Genomic DNA, 23,518 nt, shown 5'->3' on the forward strand with positions numbered 1-23,518 from the left:
AAGATCACTTCAAATTAGTCAAACAAGGTTGTGTCATCTGCATATTGCAAATTGCTAATGAACTTTCCTCCACTCTGGATGCTATGTTCTTTTTTATATAGTCCAGCTTCTTGAATATTTTTCTCAGCATACAGATAGAAAAAGTAAAAGGGTGAGTCAAAAAGTATTACTATTAGAGTTTCAGTTCATACATGCATGGATTTATTCCAAACAAAATGTGTTTAAATACAACCCTGTGATCAATGGCTAGATGCAGACAAGTTCACTTAGTAATAGACTTATTTTAGTCTAGTGAGTCTGCATTTAAAAAATTTCCAAACAAAATAGTAACTTCTGATGGTATATGTTGGGCTTCAACACAAGTAGAACAGCTCAGAAAGTTATGGAGGTTGTGTTTTTGTTTTATGATTTTTATTTTCAGATAGCAAAAGCATAATTTTCAGAGATTTTTTGTGAAGCACACAGAGGCTTATTATGAAAGATTTTTTTAAAAAAAAAACCTGAAAACTGCACTGGTAAAAGTTCAGGAAAGTTGTGCCAAGGAATTGTTTTACCATCCCAGTAATGCACCTGCTTATTCATAGAGGGTAAAAGAAAGCCCTACAAAAATTTCATTGACAAACCTTACCCTATTTTCCCCTACAGCCCTGATCTTACTCCTTCAGACGGATTTTTGTTCACAAAATTCAGGAAGTACTGAAAAATGAACATGATTTGAGTCCCTTGAGGATGCCAAAATGCTATTTTGAAGTGATATAAATAGAAGAACACAGACTTCTTTGGGAAAGGATTGTTAAGTGCCGACGACATGTTTCTGACTCATATTGTCCTTGTAAAAGGTTTCTGAGGAGCAGCTGGTGGGCATGAACTTCCGACTTTATGGCTGGCAGTCCAATGCTGATCCCACAGTGCCACATGAGGGTGTGTGGAAAAGATTAGAAAAAATGAAAATATCATCTTTATAAATCTACAAACCTAGATGAAGGATATTTTGAGAAACAATAGATTCACATTTCAATATTTTTGTTTTAATAAAGGATTCTATGAATATAGCATTGTGGGTTAATGCAACGGATTGCAAATTTGTTTTGAATTGCAAGGTTAGCAATTCAAGCTCATCAGCTGCTCATTGGAAACCCTATTCAGGGTCTCTATGGATCAGAACTGACTTGACAGCACTTAACAACAACAACTCTCATTTGATGAAAGGATGCAAATTATCATATACCTTACTTGATTTAAAACCATGTTGTATCCCCTTGTTCTGCTTGAATGACTGTCTCTTGGTCTAGCCACAGGTTCCAAATGAACACAGTTAAGTGTTCTGCATGTACCATTCTTCAGAATGTTAGCTATAGTTTGCTATGATCCATGTAGTCAAATGCTTTTGCATAGTCAATAAAATACAAATAAACATCTTTCTGGTATGCTTTGCTTTTGGTCAAGATTTGTCTGATATTAGCAATAACATCCCTTGTTTTCAGTCCTTTTCTGAATGTTTCTTGAATCTCTAGCAGTTCCCTGTTGGTGCAGTGTAGCACCCATTGTTTTTTGTCCTCAATTTTTCTTGCATATGATATTAATGATATTGTTTAATGGTTTCTGCATTCTTTTGGATCACCTTGAATGAGCACAGATATGAATTTCTTTCAATCAACTGGCCAGACAGCTGACTTCCAAGTTTTTTTTAGCATAGATGAGTAAGCACCTCCAGCACTATCCATTTTTTGAAACATCTTTCTTGGTATTCCATTCAGGGACTTCTTTGAAATAATTGTTCTTATTGTTGTTAGATGCTGTCAAGTGAATAGCAACATTTTGCACAATGGAAAGAAACACTTCCTGGTCCTGAAACAATCTCACAATCATTGAAATTAATTCAACAGAACAGTCAAAGGGTCCTGGCTGGGCTGTTCCCAAGAGGGCCTGTGGAGATGGGTCCCAGAACAGGACAGGCTTGGGAGAAAGACACCATTCACTAATTATTTATTTGGGTATGGAGGACTCCACTTTCCCTGAAGGGTCACCAAGGGGGAGCATACCTTTCCTTCTGAGGCTTCTGCTCCCTTTGCATCTCTCTTCTTGATGCATCAAAAGCTCCCTGCACTCCCCCACTGGATCACTTCCCACAGGGTCTTCTGCCTCCTGGAAATGAAGTGCAGAGGGCCCCATCTAATCCTCTTCGTCTTTGTCATCATCTGAATCAAACCCATAGTTGTAAAAGTGAATCGTGGCTTGCACTGGGAAACTGGCCAGCACTTTCTCCCTGGAACTCTGCAGCTATTCTTGACACTTTGAAATGGGCAAATAAAGTCTTACAGGATGCTGAAACCCAAAGGCCCCCCTCCCTTAGATCCAAAGGTCTGTTGGTCACCCCCAGACTCAAGCTGTCTCATCAGTCCATCATATCTAGATGTGAGGCTACAAGGTCTCCAAGGTGTGGAGCTCTTGGGCCCACGCTGTAGTAGTGGCCTTTTGGGGCCCTCCACCTGGCAATGGCATCAGTGTCTGGGCGCCTCTTGGGCTCCTGCCACCGCCTCCGTGTCTCTAGTGCCCACTGAGCCGCCACTCCTCCAGCTGCATCTTTCTCGCTCCAGCACCACACCGGGAGCGATAATTGTAGGGAATCTTAACAAATTCTTTCTTTCTCTGAGCCAAGAAGGAAAGATTGGAATAATTATAAACTCTAAATAGGTTAGAATATTTAAGGGTGGGTAATATTGATATCCACCTATTTAATTTTAAAGTTATAACTGAAATGCATGAGGATGTAGTACATTTAGGTATACCTTTTTAAAGTTTCATTGGTAAAATAATTACTCTTTTTTTTTCTTCATTGTTGTCTAAATCACATTTAAACAAATAGTGATAAAGATACTATGACCTGGCAGCCTTTGTGGAAAAGTAAAAATAAAAATGTTGAACTTTCAGAACAAATTTAAATGGTTCATTGACTTTGTTTCACCATGGAAAAACCACTTAACGTCCCAGTGTCAGTTTACCCATCTGTGAAATGAGAAGGATAATATTTTCTTATGGGGATGTTTTGAAAATTATTTTGCAAATGTAGTGGATGACATTGTTGCAAGCATCACTGCTCTTTTTCCACTTCTTTAAAGAAGAAGACTGTATTATTTATGTACCAGTTAATAGTCAAGATTCCTTCTGGTTTGAATTATGTATATTTATTACCAGTTGTGTGCTCTGTATTATTTAAAGCATCCTCCTAGGTTGCTAAAATTATGTTAGGTCAATACCAGGGCAATCAAGCAAAATATCTAAAATGACTCTGAGTTTTCTATTTATGAGCTGCTAATCTGATTCTTCTGGTAATTATTCCTTCTTTCGGTTTAACTCATGTTTTCTTTGATGGTTTTTTTTTTGCCTCACCTCACTTCACAAGATTGATAGTTCTCCATGTTTTCACTGCTAGAGGTCACCTCTGAGCTGAAGGCAAAACACATCCCACTCTGGCATCTGTTGACTTTCAAGTCAACTATCAAAGAATTTATTCCAGACATCTTCTAACCTCAATTTAAAAGCTCCACCCTAAAGATTACAGGGAGATATCCTGGGGAGTTGTCATAGTGACTCTAAAAGGTTGGCATTGAGGAGACAAAGCTACTGATATCAGATTCTTTATACTTGATAGACTTAATTATGTAACATGGTCATGAACCTCTGTGCTTATGTCATTTAGGTCTGGAAAGAAATTTCCCCCTTCAGGCTCTTCTGTCTCTTAAGATGCCAATCAACAGGCTTCTTGGTAATAAGATTCTTTACGCCAATAGCTCTAGCATAACCTCAAGTGGTGCTTGTAGTAATGATAGAATCATCACAAAACTAAAGAAGAAAAGAGAAATATATTCCATGGGTGTGATTAAGTCATCATAATGTTCTTGCATATGTAAATTATCCTTGACTTAATGAACTACCTTGCTCACATAATAGCATTTTAACCTGGTGCTAGCAAGCCACTTTTATCCATACTGATAATTGTCACTAGACTTGATGAAGCTTATCTGGCAAAAGAGAAATTGATGTATTATATATCTATGTGCATGAATTTTGTTTTTAACTATTAGACGTATAGTTGCTAAATGAAGTTATTATACAAATCAATTTAATAAATTAGGATGACACTTAAAGAAAAATCTTGATTAGGTACTCTTGAAAAGCAAAATTGACATTATATGTAATATTATAGATATATGAATATAAGAGAAATATTCATTCATTGAAGAAAATCAGGAAATTCTAACCAGGCCAAAAGATAAAGTTGCCTGTGTCTCCTGAGTTGGAGTAATCACTTAAGATTTTGATAACTATTAAATGAATACTATTTTGAAGAATGTGCACATTGCTTTCTCCAATTTATGTTGTATTTCTAAAAATAGGTACATCTACAAGAACCCCTATTAAAAAAGAACTCTTGGTTTAAAAAATATCCTCTTTCAGACATTGAATCTAAAGTTTTACTATTTATATTTTACAGGATATATTCAAAGTCATAAAAGCTACTAGCGAAGCATTTTGTGTTTCCTCCACTGAGTTCGAATACCTGTAACAAGTTCAATTCATCAAAAATTATTCCAGTGTCATACGTGAAAGATGACCCAGACCAGCATTATAAAATTAGTGCAAGGTCAAGGAAAATTAATGAATATCATGTTACTATTTGAATACAAATATTTATATGTGCCTAAGAGGAAAATAAGTTACCCTGGAACACATAAGGGAGAGTAGAGAAATATTGATGATATATCAATGTTATCTTCTGATTAAGGATTCTCAATTATTTTTCTAGCTTTTTCTAATTTCTCGTTTAGTTGTTGTTTGATTGGTTTAATATTCATTTTTCTGAAAAACTAAGTCCAAAATAGATTGGAAAGGTCTTGGGAAGGTAATCATTTTATAACTTGCATTTAATCAACTTTTTCCTTAATCCCCTTTTAGGCAGCCAAGGGCAGTTTCCACTAACGCAGAATGTAACAGTTGTTGAAGGAGGAACTGCAATCTTGACCTGCAGGGTTGATCAAAATGATAACACCTCCCTCCAGTGGTCAAATCCAGCTCAACAGACTCTGTACTTTGATGACAAGAAAGGTGACTATATTCTCTCTCAAATGTTTTAATCATATTCAGAAATATTCTAATTACAATGAATTTATTTTTCTGAGATGATTCAAATTATTCATTTTGATTACCAAGCTGCTTCTGCTTGTATTTAAACATGTTAAATATTAAATACTTTATTTTGCAAGTCATAAACACTAAAGATAACCTATGTCAACTTTCTAATAAAATAAAGAGTTCCAATTTTGTTTCAAAAATTTTCTTATGCCTTCTTTTAAGAATCCCTTTCTTTACAGCTCCCTTAACTTTCACTCTTACAAATGCCTTGTAGACTGAGCACTGTTTTTTGGGTTGTTTTTATTACTCTTAGTAATAGGGCATATTTCTTTTATTAAATTTGGATTAACATGATTTGTGGTTATTAGCTGTTCCGTGGGAGAAAGATGAGGCTTTCTGCTCCCGTAAAGATTTACAGCCTCGGAAACCCTGTACAGGGCCGCTGAGTCGGAACCGACTCCACAGCACATAACAACAACAACAACATATGATTTGGGAAAGTTTAGTAATTTTATTTGAATGAATTGGGTCTGAAAATAGGAATTGTAGAATAGATTGCCATAACAAAGTTATTGCTAGGTGAAGTTCCACTGGGGTGTTCTGGGTTAACGCACTGGACTGCCAAGTTGGTTTGAATCACAAGTTCAGCGGTTCAAGCTTACCATCCACTCCTTGGAAACCCTATACAGGGTCACTATGAATCAGAGCTGACTTGATGGCACTAACACCACCAATAACAACAACATTGGATTGGTGATGAAAAACTTCCAAAATATATTGAAATTAAGTAAGAGCTATATGTACTTGAAATTAAGTTGGACTTCCTCAATTAACTAGGATTTATAGTAGGATGTGGCACTGTGGGTTACTGCACCAGACTGCAAAGCTATTTTAACTGCAAGGTCGGTGCTTCAAGCTCACCAGCTGCTCCTCAGAAACCCTATACAGGGTTGCTATGGGTCAGAACCAACTCAATGGTACTTAACAATGACAACATAGTTGGATGATATATAATATTTTATTAGACTTGTTTTAGAGAAGTAAATAAGTTCACATCATGTAACGCAAGCAAAAAAAATCCTAAAAATGCACACTGTATTTCTAAGTGTTTATACCTTGTGGGAAAATGTGTGCCTATGAATGAATGATCATGAATACATTAAGATGCTGCTTTAAATGAATTAAAATGATACCTGATATAATATCTATTTGTATATCAGCTATCCAGCAGGATATGCCTAGGTTTCTAATTAAAAACAATAAGATATTTTTATAATAAAATGTAATTTTTATGATAAAAATATTGGTCCAAATACTGTCTAATATATCTCCCCGTCCCACCTAAAAGATGAATTCACTATACTGGTGCACTGCTATAGAGTTCCTTCTTTATTGTATACTAGATTGTAAAGACAATCTTTAGTATCTTTTTAACGTTTTAACATATAATGAAGAGTTGATTAAATATGTATGCATTCATTTAGCAAATACTTGAGAGCTCTGTTGTAACAAGAAGGAATCTTAGTGGTGCAATGGTTCAGTGTTTCTAATCCACCAGCCACTTTCGGAAAAAGATGTGTCAGTCTGTTTCTATGAAGATTTGTTGTTGTTGTTGTTAAGTGCCATCAAGTCAATTCCAACTTATAGCAACCTTGTATAAGGGTTTCCAAGGATGGCTGGTGAGTTTGAAGCACTGACCTTGCAGCTCAAAGCTACCTTGAGGTCCAGTGCTTATCCTACATGCCACATCAGGACTCTTGGAAATCCTGTGGGGACTTCTATTCTGCCCTGCTATTGTTGTTGTTGTTAAGTGCCCTTGAGTCAGTTCCGACCCACAGCGACTTTGTATAGGGCTTCGGAGGAGCAGCAGGTGAGCTTGAACCACCAATCTTGCAGTTCAAACTGACTTTGCAATCTACAGCATTAACTCACAGCACCACACCAAGACTCCATGTATGTTGTTACTGTTGTTGTTAAGTACCTTTAAGTCGGTTCCGAACCATAGCAACCCAGTATAGAGTTTCTAAGGAGTGGCTGGTAAGCTTGAACTGCTGACCATGTGGTTCAAACCGAGCTTGCGATCCAGTGCAATACACACACACACATACACACACACATTTGTTGTTGTCATTAAGTGCCATTATTATGTATTCTTCAGGGTCTTTATGAATATGACTCAACTTGACAGTAGGGGATTTGGTTTGGTTGTAACAGGCAGTAAAGCACACATAGACAAATGAACCAAGTCATAAACTCTAGCAGAGAAGACAAATAATAAATAAGTATACAAACAAAATACATTGAAGAATACATCGGTAGAGGACAAGTGTTATGGAAAAAAATGAATTAGAAGAGGATTAGGAATCCCTTGTCTTTCTGTAGTATTTTATTATTTATAAAGAGCTTTTATTTACACTGTTTTATTCTGTTGTCTCATAGACAACTAGAGCAGATATCACTAAAGGACACATTTTCATATAAACATATGGGAGGGAGCTGATAAAATTGCATGATTGAGACGGAGGCCAGACTTAAAGCAAATATTGTGACTCTATATTTATGTCTTGATTGGGGCCTTTGGTGTATAATCACTCATGCTTAACAAGGACTTCTAGCTATTGAGCTTTGCTTTTTGTTGGTTGATTTTGTACTTTAAAACATGTTAAAAGAATTCCAAAATGCTTTTTTAAATGTTCATCTGCTAAACACTCATTATAGCAACATTGATATAATTTGGATCCTATGACCTATTTTAGTTAATGATACTAATTACTTAATGTTTCTGACCAACAACCTTTTTTTACCCTATTGTAGAATATTTTTCACATAATTTATGGAACAAAGTGTTTACAATGAGAAATGTCGAAGAAATAGCTAATGTGAATCATTAAACCTTTACACAAAAGGATATAATTCAAGTGTAAAAAGCAAATTTTATGAATTGCTTTAAAAGTTAACAAATGTAACTCAAGTCTGTGTTGCAGATTTATTCAACGGGAATGAAATTTTTATTGGAAGAAAATAACACTTGAAAACTTCTTCCTTTTATCTAGCAATACTTTTACTACTACTCTGATAGCGTAGTGGTTATGAATCGGGCTGTGAACCTTAAGGTCAGCGGTTCGAAACTACCAGCTGCTCCGCGGGAGAAAGATGAGGCTTTCTACTCCCGTAAAGATTTACACCCTCGAAAACCCTTTACAGGGTCGCTATGGGTCGGAACCGACTCGACGGCACTTAACAACAACAAACATGTTCTAGTTCTAATAATTCTAATATTTTTGTTGTTGTTAAGTGCTGTTGAGTCAGTTTCGACCCATAGTGATCCTGTAGAGGGTTTCCAAGGAGCAATTGGTGAGTTTGAACCACCAACCTTGCAGTTCAAACGGACTTTGCGGTCTAACGCATTAACCCACAGTGCTACATCAGGATAACCATTATATTTTGTCCTTAAATTTACTGGTGCTCTTCAGAAAGAGATGGTGTGTCTCTGGAAGAAAAAGTGCCAGCATTTACCATGAACTTCCTGGAAATAATTGGATTTGTATATTTGGAGACTATATTTGTAGATTTTTTTCAGGTTTTAAAATCAGGTTATTATCTTACTTAACAAGGAATGAAAGTCTACCCAAAGAATGACTCTGTTACTGCAGTGGAAATAAACAGAATGCATAAGCAAAATGTCATTATAGAGATGTGATGCTTTATCTTTGCTTTTGTTATAACTATTATGTTGTTGTTGTTGTTGTTGTTGTTGTTGTTGTTGTTATGTGCCGTGGAATCGATTCTAACTCATAGCGGCCCTGTACAGGGTTTCCAAGGCTCTAAATCTTTACGGGAGCAGAAAGCCTCATCTTTCTCCCGCGGAATAGCTGGTAGTTTCGAACTGCTGACCCTGAGGTTCGCAGCCTGATTCATAACCACTATACTACCAGAGCTCATTTTATAATAAATATATGTAAATCAATATTTAAAACACAGATATCCAAATTTAAAGTGACTTATTATTAGAGAAACATCTTATTTGCCCAATAATAAAATGTAAAAAAATGTATTTTGAAGAACAATAGATTTTATTGTTCACATTTAAGGGTGTTCATTGATACAGTCCTGGTGTGGCAGTGCAGGTTAATGCGCTGCACTGCGGGTTAATGTGCTAGACTGCAAGGTTGCTTTGAACTGCAAGGTCAATGACTCAAGCTCACCAGTCGCTCCTCAGGAACTTTGTACAGTGTCACTAAGGGTTGGAACCAACTCTCAATGGTACTAACAACAACAATTTATACAGTGGCAGCAGCAATGGATTCAAATGTAAAGATTCTGAGGCTGGCTAAGGATTGGGCAGTGTTTCCTCCTCTTCCTATGAGTACACATTAACTGATAACACTTAACAATAACAACATGAAACAATCAAATATGTATGTGCAATATTTAATTTATGTATTTGATTAGCATATGTTCTTAAATTAATATTAAAATGTATGAATTAAGATACTTTTTCCTTCCCTGTTTTTTAAAGAAACAATCTAGTTTTACGGTGCTTTTACAAACTTTATGGTGCTATCAATGAAAAATGTATCTCACATCATAGCCATGTCTTTTGATAATATTGTTGTTGTTAAGTGATGTAAAGCCAGTTCCAAATGATAGTGATTCTATATAATATAAAGTTTCCAAGGAGCAGCTGGTGAGCTTGAATCACTGAATTTGCAATTCAAATCAACTTTGCAGTCCAGTGCATTAACCTCAGTGCAATACCAGGACACCTTTATAACATTAAAACATTATTTTTATTCTTTCATTATGAAGGTGCATTATAATGACCTCTGCTATATAACTACTCATACTGTTTTTAACAAAATGTCTGGTAGTCATGTTTACAGTGACATCTATATTTGTGTGTCTAATCTTCAGGCACAATAACAAAACCTATATTTAATGTCTTTGCCTGTCTTTTAGTTACACACTAAGTTATTGTCTCTGAAACACTTAAAACTAGAATTGAATCGAGATGTTTCAAGCTAATGAATCTTGTTTATAGAAAACAGAGCATCCTGTAATAAGAAATCCACAAGAACTTGTAAATGAGGCAAACCCCCTCACTGATGACAAATTATGGGTTGAGAAATCATCATGTTAGATTTATGATATATAAATTATATTCCTGCATGTTTACACTACCAAAAAATGCCAATACAGCTGATTATATTGTTGAATTACTGAAATATGTACTTGCTTTTTTTAATTTTCCTTTCCCAATTTCTATCATAGTATAGCGTTGCACTGGGGAAAAAACAACAACAACAACAACAACAACAACAACAGCCTTCTCTTTCTTTGGTCTAGATAGTATTGTTAGTTTCTGTTTTATAGAATACATTTGTACAACTCTGTTGTGGTTCTTATCTGTCAGTTTGCTATACTGTGGTGGTTTGCATTTTACTGCAATTCTGGAAGTTATACCACCTATATTTTAAATACCAGCAGGTTCATCCATGGTAGACAGGATTCAGATGAACTTCTAGACTAATATAGACTAGGAAGAAGTCGAGATGGACTACTTCTGAATATTTAGTCACTGAAACATTATGAACAGCAAATCTGACTGGAACACTGTTAGATAGCATCTGAATGTTGGATATAGAAACATAATGAACAGCACAAGAATGCTGTCAGACACAGTACCGGAAGATGAGCCCCTCAGTTTGGAAGGTACACAGTATATAACTGGGGAAGAGCTGCCTCTTCAAAGTAAAGTTGACTGTGATGACACGAATGGAAAAAGCCTTCAGGACCTTCATCGGTTGATGGGTCACAACTCAAAATAAGGAGAAACAGCTGTAAGCATCCTTTAATAATCAGAATATGGAATGTACAAAATATGAATCTAGGAAAATTGGAAATTGTCAATAATGAACTGGAATGCATAACAATTGATATTCTACATATTAATGAGCTGAAATTTACTGGTATTGGTGATTTTGAATCTGATAATTACATAGTTTGCTTTACTATGCTGGGAATGACAGATTGAAGAGGAATGTCATGGCAATCATCATCAAAAAGAACATTTCAATATCTGTTATGAAGTACAATGCTGTCTGTAATAGGATAATACCCATGCACCTAAAAGGAAGAGCAGTTAATACAAGTATTATCCACATTTACACACCTATCTCTAAAACCAGCAATGATAAAATTGGAGAATTCTACCAGATTCTTCAGCCTGAAACTGATCAAATATGCACTCAAAATATATTGACAATAACAGGAGATTAGAATGCAAAGATTTTAAACAAAGAGAAAGGATCAGTAGTTGGAAAATATGGCCCTGGTGATAGAAACAATAGAATTTTGCAAGATCAATGACTTCTTTGCAAATACCTTTTTAAACAACATAAAAGATAGATGACTATACACATGGACCTCACCAGATGTAATACATAGAAATCAGATTGACTATATCAACAGATGAGATGGTAGAAAAGTTCCATATAATCAGCCAAAACAAGATGAGGGCAGACTATGGAACAGACTATCAACTGTTCATATACAAGTTCAGGTGTAGCTGAAGAAAATTAAAATAATCCCATAAGAGTCAAAATATGACCTTGAACATATCCCACCTGAATTTAGAGATCATCTGGAGAAAAGATTTGATGCATCAGACACAAAAGACCAAAGCCCAGAAGAGTTGTGGAATGACATCAAAACTGTCATATAGGAAGAAAGCAAAAGGTCATTAGGAAGGAAAGAATGAAGAAAATTACCAAAATGGATGTCAGAAGAGACTGAAACTTGTTTTCCAGTGTAGATATGCTAAAGCAAATCAAAGAAAAGAGGAGGTAAAAGAGCTGAACAAAAACATTCTGGCAATATCATTAATATCACATACAAGTAAAATTTTTGCTAAATATATATCAAAAATGGCTGCAACAGTACATTGACAGAGAACTCACAGAGGTTCAGGCCAGATTCAGATGAGGACAGGAACAAGGATGCCATTGCTGATGTCAGTTGGATCTTGGCTGAAAGCAGAGAATACCAGAAAGATGTTTACCTGTGCGTTATTGAATATGCAAAGGCTTTCTATAATGTGGATTATGACAAGCTATGGACAGCATTGCAAAAAATGAGTACTCTGGATCATTTAATTTTGCTTATGAGGAACCTGTACATACAGTCTGTTGTTTGAACAGAACAAGGGAACTGAAAAATATAAAGTTAGGAAAGATGTGTGACAAAACAGTATTCTTTCACCATACGTATTCCATCTCTATGCTGAGCACATAATCTGAGAAGTTGGATTACATGTAAAATAATATGGCATCATGATTACAGGAAAACTCCTTAACAATCTGTGACATGCAGATGGTAAAACCTTGCTTGCTAAAAATGAAGAGGACATCAAATACTTACTGATGAAGATAAAAGACTACAGCCTTTTATCTGTAAAGAAAACAAAAATCCTCACCACTGAACCAATAAATAGTATCAAAGTAAATGGAGAAAAAGTTAAAGTGGTCAAAAACTTCGTTTTGTTCATATCAATCATCAACACTAATGGAAGCAACAGACTAAAATCAAATGATGTATTGCATTAGAAAAATCTGCTGCAAAACAACTTTTTAAAGTGTTCAAGAGCAAAGGTGTCAGTTGAAGCCTAAGGTATACCTGATATAAGCCATGATATGTTCAATAACCTCATATGGATGTGAAAGTTGGACAGTGGATAAGGAAGATCTAAGAAGAATTAATGCATTTGAGCTATGCATAAGAATTGATGCATTTGAGAAGACTATGAAAAGCACCATGGATTGCCAAAAGAACAAACCAATCTATTTTGGACAAAGTACAATCAGAATGTTCCTAGAAAGCCTGGATGGCCTGACTTTGTCTCTCATACTTTGGACATATTAACAGGAGGGAGCAGTCCCTGGAAAAGTACATCATGCTTAGTAATGCCAAAGAAAAGGAGGAAGACCTCCAATGAGATGGATTTGTACAGTGGCAGCAGCAATAGACTCAAGTGTAGCAACAATTGTGAGGTTGATTCATTCTGTTGTGAACAGGGTCACTATGAAAGTGGATACTGACATTATGGCATCTAACAACAACAACAAACTGTAGTTCTAATTGTAAGTGGCAGCAGCATAATGTAAAATATAAAGAAATCCTGTCATTAATAGCAAGGTTGCTAGGTAGTGAAACAGTTTTTATGAGACTATTAATAGAGTCAGAGTGTGGCGCCTGATAACCACTAGACTGCTAACCACAAGGTTGGTGGTTCAAACTCATCAGTCAATCCTTGGAAACACTATACAGGGTGGCTATGAGTCAGAAAGGACTGATGCAACTTAATAGTAATATTAACAGAAATGTTAAGACTTGAGTTCATCCAATGGCACTGAGAAAGTCCTAGTGATCTGTCTCCATAAAGTATTACAGCCCCAAAAAGCCACAATGAGCTCATATCTACTGTGTAACATAGGGTGTGTCATGAGTTGGAATTGATTTGACAGCAATAGGTCTTATACATGGCAACATATTTCCACAGAAGTATAGTCTTCAGTATCTGTGTGATGTCTTGGTGGAAAGAATCCCTAGACTGTGCATTAAATGCATGTGTTTAAAAAGGAAACGAATTTTTAAAGATTCCATATCACAATGTTCCCCCTACTGCCTTTTTTGTTTGCTCTTTCATAACTACCTGTGTCCAATCCTTAGGTTTATCTTGAGTAAAGATTACATTGAGTTATTCCAAAGCATAAGTACAGGAGATATGCACGAGTTAGAGTGATTAGAGTAACCATATTCGTTGTGCACATAGTATCTGCTCAGAAGAGTAAACGAAAATGGTTGTATTTTTTGGGTCACTGTCTACGATATCTCCTGGTGGTGTTTGTCAATGTTGAAGGTCTTACTGGGTCCTCTCATTTCTGTCTCTGATAATTTGACCAATGCTTCTTAACCTTGCTATATAGAAAAGCACCTAAGGAGCTTTCCAAACAGACTCCTTCAAGGGTATGTTGATCAGAATGTTTGAATTGCATCTTGAATAATTTTTAAATTCAGTTGAAATTGAGAAACTCTGGGATAAAGTCACTTCTTGCATGATTTTTGTATTCCTATAGTTTGATTTTGGTACCAAGATAGATTATTTAGTTGAGACAAAGAGAGACAGAGACAGAGATAGGAGGAAAGAAGAAGAAAAGAAGGAAATTTGCACAGATGAATAGAACAAGTGATGTTCACTGACATTGCTGCTGAAAACTGAACTCCAAGAGACATTTTGGGTAGCCTTGTATGCAATTTGGAGACTTAGGTCTCTAGTGGTTTTTGACTGTGAGGATGAGCTAGTTTCAGGATAACTATTTATTTATCTTATTAGAACCGGAAAATCTTTATTTGTTTATTTGGAATAACTAGCTGAAGAAAGCAAGTCATAAGTGGAGAGCTGATGATTGGTTACAGAAAAATTAAATTAAGCCACTTCTCTTAGTTGTCTCTGTCAGGGAAGTTAAATGAAATCTCTTCACAAAGGACATATGTGTCCCATGGATGAACTTAACCAAAGTGAAAATAATACTGTCATAATTTTCAGCCAGGCAAACTAGAGAGGAGGGTAGTAAATAAACTCAGCAAATCAGTGCTACTTTTTAGCATGTTTAATATGAGGAGTGTTTTCCCCATTTACAAAGGGAGAGAATGGGGATCAAACACTGAAGGAAACAAGTCTATCTATAAGCACTCAGCTAATGAGTAGTGGTAGAAGGATTGGAATCTAGGTACAGCCTCTCCAATAGTTTTAATTAGAACATCCCCAAATTATTCTGGGCACCAGTTCACTTGAAGTACAGTCTAGGCACTGGCTCTGTAATTGACATCGATTAAATATTATTTGGTTTAAAAGCTACAGTTCTTTTGAACTACTGAAAATACGCATACATAAGAGAGGTTTATAGTTTAGTCAGCCAATAGAACAGTTAGTAGAACTGTTTTATATCTGGGGTGACCAATTTGGTAGTCATCAGGCACATGAGGATTTTCACACTTAAAGTAATTAAAAATAAATATTCTTTCTTTTAAAAAAAGTAACTTCTCACTCATAGTAGCCTCATTTCACGTGTTCAATATCCGTGGTGGTGGTGTGCCGCGGAGTCCGTTCCTACTCATAGCGACCCTGCACAGGGTTTCTGAAGCTGTAAATCTTTACGGGAGCAGACAGCCTCATCTTTCTCTCACAGAACAGCTGGTAGTTTAGAACTGCTGACCTCGAGGTTTGCAGCCTGATTTGTATCCACTACGCTACGAGAGCTCTTTTATCTCTGACTAGAGATTGAAATTTAGAAAGTGCAATTTTAGATGCCAATTTACTCTGCATGGAATCCAATTCTGGCCTTGACTAGTAAAATATGTGTCTTTCCAACCAAGTTTAAAAGGAATGGCTGGTGGGTTTGAACCACTGATCTTGTGGTTAGCAGTCCTTAGTTAGATCTTGTGCTAACGCTCTAGGATATAATAAAAAACATTCAACAAATATTACTAAGTGAAATTTTACTAAGAGTAAATTACATGACCTTAATGGAATTGATAGGGCCTAAGATACTGGGAGTAAGATCTGACTTTAAATCTTGCCTCTAAAACCAGCTAGCATAATACTAAAAGCAATTAATCAATAAACCACTATATCAGATGGTTTGGTGGCTGAACTAAAACCACCCTTTTGAAAACTCTCTGCTTTTTATATACATAAAGTTCTAGGAATAATTAACCTACAAAGTAGAAATTTGAGTAGAGTTCCATTTCTCTTCTGCATAGGTTATGTATACAGTCCTTTTCCACAACACTTAAGCTACAGAAATTCAAATAAGGAAAAAAAAAAAAAAAATCATTAGGAATGTTTGCAAGCCAACGTGTGTTAGAGGGGCTCTGTTGTTTTTTCTTACACGAATCTTACTACATGTGTTAAAAATAGTTGGTAAGTGTTTGAAATAGAATGAGTATAAGAAGACAGAGAAAGTAGGGAGTGAGGTCATTTGAAGTATGAGATGAATGTTGTGTGGTATTTGGCAATAGGAAAAAAAAACAAAAAATCAATTAGATCATTGCGTCTGTTTCTCTGCAGGTATGGAGAAAAACAATTGAAGTAGTACAATCTGATCACTTAATGCTCAGGAAAGAACACTTCAATTCCTTCCTATTACTGACAAAATAAAAATAGAAATACTTTGGACAAACATCTCCAGGAGTACATTGTGTACACATTCAACAGACGCATTTCTGTGTGCTAGTATTTGTTTAGATATAAAAACGTAGGAGTATTACTTATTATATTTCTCTTTGCAGTATTTTCAATTATTTTTCAATAGTCCTGAGAAAATATCCTGTAAAGGAATGAAAGTAAAATTCTATTAAGGCATAGCCAAAACTAACCAGGGTTAATTGGCCCAATCTGCTCCTGCTAATTGTACATTAATACTAGCAGGAAGAAGAACATAAATAAAGTGTCTTAGAACAAGGAATGATAAAGAGAAGTAACATTATTAGAACCACAAATGGTTCTCCTGGCTACATACTAACCAATGGTATTTGACTGTGCCTATCCATACAATGGTTTCACTTAATTTGACAATTTTTTAAAATATTAAGATCAGCTCAGTGAAAGAGGTATTGTTGTTAAGTGCCTTAAATTGGTTCCAATTCATAATGACCTTGTTGTATAGGGTTTCCAGGGAGCACTGGTGGTTTGAAGTATTGACCTTCAAACTGACCTTGAGGTCTGCTGATTATCCTACAGTGCCACACCAGGACTTCAAAACAGTTATTAAAGTGGCTAATAGGTCCTTTTGTTTTCTTTCCAAAGTGTTGCTGTCTTATGTAAGTGCATAATAAAGACATGTGGTTAATGATAAAAACATACAATTACATAGTGTGGTGTTGTGGGATAAAGCACTAGACTGCAAGTTCAGTTTGAACCACTAGGTTGGCAGTTCAAACTCACCAGTCACTCCTTGGAAACCCTTTACAGGGTTCCTCTGAGTCAGAAGTGACTCAATGGCACTTAACAACAACACGTAAGTGTTGGAGTCCTAGTGTGGTACTGTAGGACCAGCACAAAACTGCGAACTGTAAGGTCAACCATTCAAACGTACCAACTGCTCCTTGGAAACCCTATACAGGGTCCCTATGAGTCGGAATCAACTCAAAGGCATTTAACAACAACATATAAGTGTTAATTAACTATTAACTTGTGTCCATTTCTGTAGATTCACAACATCCCTGTCCTGTAGTTAGTGTCATTTCTTGATGAAAAAACAGTTTTGAACATCTTGATGATGATCTTAGTTGTCTTATGATAAATCCAATTTACTTGGCATGATGGATTTCTGATAAGGACTTTTATTATTGTTTTTGTTTTTAACCTGTCCTGTGTAAATTACCAGGAGCCCTAATGGTTCAGTTGGTAAGTGCTCCACTACTAACTAGAAGACGGTGGCTTATACCCACAAGCCACTCTGTGGGAGAAAATGTAACTGTCTCTTTTGAGTAAAGATTGGTGATGGTGGTGGTTATGTGCTGTGGAGTCCATTCTGATTCATAGTGCTCCTGTACAGTAAAGATTACAGCCTTGGAAATCCTATGGAGCAATTCTATTCTGTCCTATAGGGTCACTATGAGTTGGAATTGACTCAACAGCAATAAAATTAGGTTTAATGAAAATGATCACTTCATATATTATCTTGATTCCAAAGTTACCTTTGTAATGACAGATCTCCTTAACACCTTAATTGATTTTCAACCTTACTTTAACACAATGATTTCATATGTATCCATAAATACCCAAGCAAATAAATGAAAAACAACCAGATTTCCAAGGAAAAATAAATGGCACAATCAAAACGTTATAGTTTACTGAAGAACGCTACACAAGTTCAGCAGTTCAAACCCACCAGGCACTTTCTCTATAGGAGAAAGATGAGGCTTTCTGCTCCCATAAAGATTGATAGCCTCAGGAACCCTACATAGGGTCACTGTGAGTTAGAATCTACTCAGTGTCAGTGGATTTTTTGTTTTGTTTTGTTTTTTGTTTTTTGTTTATTGCTATATTCTAGGAATAATGCTAGATATTAGAAAAATCAAAATGAATGAAACATTTGATTATACATAGCATTTATGTTTAGAAAAGGTAGATGAATAAATGTTGTTGCTGTTGTTAAGTGCTGTGAGTCGTTTCCTACTCATAGGTACACTGTATGTGGTTTCCGAAGGGTGGCAGGAGTATTTAGACAGCCGGCTTTGAGGTTAGCAGTCCAGTGCTTCTTCTATAGCATTCTACATGTGGTTGTTTGTTGTCACTGAGTTGGATCTCATTAATAGCAAACCTATAACATCAGAAATAAATATTACCTGGCCTTCTACCATCCTTATAATCCTCAGTGTGTTTGAGCCCATTGCAATAGCCAAGTTACATGTGACATGTTGACTCATGTAAATTCACAATTATGTACCATTAGTTAAAAAAGAGAGGTATAGATACTGCACGTGATTCCGTTTTCTGAAGACTTACTGAAGTGGTCTTCATTTTGACTATTCTTCTTCTAATCAGGGAGCACCATGCTTCCATACAATAAGTATTAGACTTCTCCCTCTAAGATTTAAAGCCTTAGAAACCCTACACAGGGTTGATATGAGTTGGAACCAACTCTATGGCAGTTAACAGTTGTAAGAAAATCATAATGATATTTAACGTGGCACTGTGGGTTAATGCGCTGGGCTGCAAAGTTGATTTGAACCACAAGGTTGGCTGTTCAAGCTCACAAGCCACTCCTTGAAAACCATATACATGGTCGCCATTTAGATTTCTACCAATATATATATAGGATACATTTAATTCTATTTGTAAGCACATCATTTGGATTTCTACCAATAGAATCTTTTTTATCAGTTCGGACTTATAGTGACTCTGTATAGGGTTTCTGATGATCAGCTCTTGGATTTGAACCACTCACCTTGTAGTTAGCAATCCAGAGCTTATCCTATGAGCACAACACCAGGACTCAAGATAATACATGTTATTGTTGTTGTTAAATGCCGTTGAGTCTGTTCCAACCCAAAGTGACCCTGTATAGGGTTTCCAAGGAGTGGCTGGTGAGCTTGAACCACCAACCTTGCAGTTCAAATAGCACATTAACCCACAGCGCCAGATAATACATAATGTTTAACATTTTGCGGTTTAAATCTTCAGTAGTTTCCCATGCTATGTTTTGCCTTAATAATTTACAGCAGATTTGAGATGAGACCCCCACCTCTATAGATCAACAATGTGGAAGAGATGCTAATTTTTTGAGCATGCGGTTGATTAAAAGTTGACCTTCAGACACTGCTATAAATGTTATTCTACTCCAAAACTTACAATCAATTGAATTAAATACCCAGACAGAGATAGGAATTGGTACAGTGTCCCCTGTGCCTGAATAGGTTGTGATTTATACCCAGAAGTAGTGAGCTACCAAGCCAGGTAATCAGTGCATTTTATGTCACATCTTCAATTTGGATTAACGTCCATAGAATAGACTCAATGTGTAGTATCTTTGCAGTTTATTTTTCATTCTAGAAACAATAAATTATTTATTAAAACAATTTTAACATTAAGCACAAAATGAATACAAAGTCTCTATTTCAAATATTATTTGGATACCTGTAACAAGTACAGTCACTATTTAGTTTTAAAAAGGAATGCTTTTCTTTACAAGAAAACATAGAAATATTAATCTAAGCACACACAAAAAAGAAAAGAAAAACTAAAATACACAATGATTCATATTGTAAACAACATTATTAGAGAAGGGGCCTATTATGAATCTTTTGTGGGTTAAAATGTTAATAAATATGATGGCATTGTCATTTTACTCTCCTGTTTTTGTCTTTTTAATATTTGATATTTTTGAGGTGTATAAATACTATTGTTCTTCCCCCATGCTCAGATAATATCTCTCTGTTATTCGTATAAAATAACACAATGGAGAAATATCTTTTCCACAATGAATATTTTAATGTATTGGTTTATATAGTGTTAGTGTGAAATGTTAAAAAACTAGCATATATATTCCATGTGCCTTAATTTATTATTTCATTAGTCCCAGCAGGTCGTACTGACAGATCCTTGGAAACAGCAATAAATGAGCATTTTGTGCCTCTGATGAAATGTAGGAGGCAGCGTTATTTTAGTACCAAAGTGTGGGTGTTTGTAAAAATTAAGTCTCCTGGTTGTGTACCTATTTATATGAGACTAGTCATTAGACAAAATTGCAAAGGGAAAAGGGGGAAGGGAAATGCTGCGTTCACTAATACTCACTTTTATACGAGACTAGTCATTTTATATTTTAGAAAGAATTATAGTAGTTTAGAAAGAATAGTAGTAATGGGAATCTAAGAGTACATTTTGTTCAGTTTTCAAAACTCCTTCAAACATATTATCTCTGAGTGGCACAAATGATTTGTGTTCAACTAAAGGTGAGGCTTTGCGTTCCTGTAAAAATTGGTAGCCTCAGAATCTATTATGCACGGTAGCTACGAGTCAGGACTGGCTCACTGGCACCTGACTACCACTACCACCACTAACCTAAAGTTTAGCAATTGACCCCAGCCATGAAAGAAAGGCCAAACAAACTGCTTCTATAGAGATCCTAGCAAAAATAGACTAAACCCTGTGCATCAATTCTAAGTCATAATATATTGTTGTTGTTGTTGTATGCCTCTGAATCAGTTCTAACTCATAGTGATGCTGTATAGAGTTTCCAAGGACTGACTGGTGAGTTTGAACCACCTACCTTGTGGTTACCAGTCTAGCATTGATCCTACAGTACCACATTTAGAACACATAGGTTAATAATGACATTCATCTACTTAATGTCAATAGGTTTTCAAACATATGTATTCTTTTCTTCTGCTGTTTCTCCCACCTGCAATTTTTGCTAGTAAGAATGAATGAGCTGTTTCTGAAATGGTGAATCATGATCTTACTATATGTGTTTATGTGTATGTGTATGTATTATTGGAACCAGGAACTCTGTTTTCCTGTGATAATGTTACTGAGTGGTCTTTTATTTCCTTGCAACTTAAAACTCCTACTCGATTATCTTTTGCAGACCTTATAGATGTGATGCTTTGGTTGAAATTATAGGCTTAGGAACCAAGGGAATATCATTTGAATCCTAGCTGCACTATGGATTTGAGTATACCTTCAACTGGCTTTTCCTGATAACTAATTTCAGTTTAGCCCAGTGGGTTGTGACGAACCACATGCTAGCAGGCTAAGATTCTTTATTTATTTATTTTTTTTAATGAGCTTGTAATTTTCTTGGAAAGCCAGTGCTGCAACATTAAATAAATACAAATACATGGCAAAACAAAATCTAAGTCTGCCATCGATGACTTTAAGCAGACATGAATGCTTTGCTTAAGAAGCAAGATCTAGCAGGAAGCTATGACGTGACAAAAAACAAAATCTCATCTATGCTGTGGGCATCAATGAATGTCTCCAAGGCTGAACTTACAGCTTCTTAGGAGAGTGGATCATGCACTTCCTACTACTTTTATAGTAGCTCAAACCCTGGTGTGGTAATGTAGGATAAGCACTGGACTACTAACCGAAAGACAGCTGCTAAAAACCATCAGCCACACTGAAAACCCTATACAGGGTCACTGTGAGTTGAAACTGACTCAATGGCACTTAACAACAGCAACAATAACAATTTCACTTCTATCAATGAAGAAAAAAAAAAGGAGAATAGCAACAACCGGAAATGAAGCAAAACATTCCCAACATACTGTCCTTCTTTAAATGATCCAGTTTTCCTACTGGAAGTGGAAAGGAGGGATGCTGGTTTTGTTGCCTGAGAAGGGAGTTAGATTGTGCACATCAGAGTGCATATCAGAAATGGCTTTATCTACTTGCAAGCAGTTAATCCCTTCTTCTAGTCAACAAGCATTCTCAGAATCAAGTTTCAGGTTTGGAGCTATAGAAGTGACAAAGTCAAACAAACTAGTCTTGCTCGTGGAACTCAGTCCATACTTCTCAAATTATCTGTGCCAAGAGACATTTGTTGGTTTGTTTGTTTTTTCCCCAAATCAAGCACAAGTGATATTTTTGTAAAATATGATAAAATGAATGACTAGAAAAAGTAAATTAGATTCTACAGACATACAACTACATTTTTTAATAATTATAATCGGCATGAACATAATAGAGAAAAAATTATAAAATTTTATGTATTCATGGATTGTTGATGCATTATGAGAAACAGAAAATTCTTATAAATACAGTTATAAATTATAAATGGCAGTTTTTTTGTTGTTCTACATTTACAACTGAACAAAAAGCTATGAAAGCAATAATTAGCAAGGAGTTCTGGTAGCATAGTGGATATGAATTGGGCTGTGAACCGCAAGGTCAGAAGTTCGAAACTACCAGCTGTTCTGTGGGAGAAAGATGAAGCTTTCTCCTCACATAAAGATTTACAGCCTTGGAAACCCTGTACAGGATCACTACGAGTCAGAACCGACTCCACAGCACATAACCACCACCACTTTAGTGCTAATACTAAACACTTTTATGCACACTCTGAGTGGACATCAGATATATATCAATTATCAACATTTTTAGTGTAACAATTTTACTCTTATTTGTTAATGTACTTAATATCTTTGTATTGATGATAGTACTTCTTGTAGAAAAGAATGTATCATCACAACTGCTTTCAAATCTTATATTAATCGCACTCAAAGGAGAACAATGAGTCTCTCAGGAGTGTGTTGACAGGAACGAAAGAGGAGATTTTGGAGTAATTTCAGCAAGCTTAGGATATTAATTTTTAATTTTTATCTAAAATGAGACAAGTATAGCTGCATTTTCAAAATTTACCTTTAGTTCTTCAGTATTTGCCAGTACTAGCACTTACCTTGTAAAGTTGAAGCCATTTTTATGAAATAAATCAATTCAGGATCCTTGAATTTCTTATGTGCAAACATTTTTTGATGGGAAGAAAATGCAAAATATTGTTTCCATATTGTAAGAGGATTTGTGATAATTTTTTGCAAATGTAAAATATCAAGAAAATAGATAATTGTACAAAATTTATGTATCATATTATATTTATATAAACTCAGTTCTTAAAATTGTCTAAATTTTGCTTTAACATTTGATCTTCACTGCATTCAGAAAACATGTCACAATTCTTTGCAAGAAATATCACCATCTTTAGAAATACCTATGCTATCAGGAACATAAAGAAAGCTGGCCCTCCAATTCACATTTGCGAACTAACTGGCCTTTTACCTTGCAGAAATAAGAAAAGTTTGTTTTGATGTTTCAACAAAAAAA

At 35.6% G+C, this 23,518-nt stretch overlaps 1 protein-coding gene and 1 pseudogene across 1 annotated transcript in view; one reads left to right on the plus strand and one right to left on the minus strand.

Annotated features, from left to right (window-relative positions):
• Positions 1-23,518, plus strand: part of CADM2 (cell adhesion molecule 2) — a 535,372-nt gene that overhangs the window by 118,035 nt on the left and 393,819 nt on the right. The window contains exon 2 of the mRNA XM_006864647.1: positions 4,957-5,106. The gene's annotated coding sequence lies outside the window, so the exon portion shown is untranslated. The remainder of the gene's footprint in view (positions 1-4,956; positions 5,107-23,518) is intronic.
• LOC102842230 lies at positions 2,173-2,396 on the minus strand (annotated as a pseudogene).

The sequence above is a fragment of the Chrysochloris asiatica genome, unplaced genomic scaffold (assembly GCF_000296735.1).
Source record: "Chrysochloris asiatica unplaced genomic scaffold, ChrAsi1.0 scaffold00068, whole genome shotgun sequence".
Lineage (NCBI taxonomy): Eukaryota > Metazoa > Chordata > Mammalia > Afrosoricida > Chrysochloridae > Chrysochloris > Chrysochloris asiatica.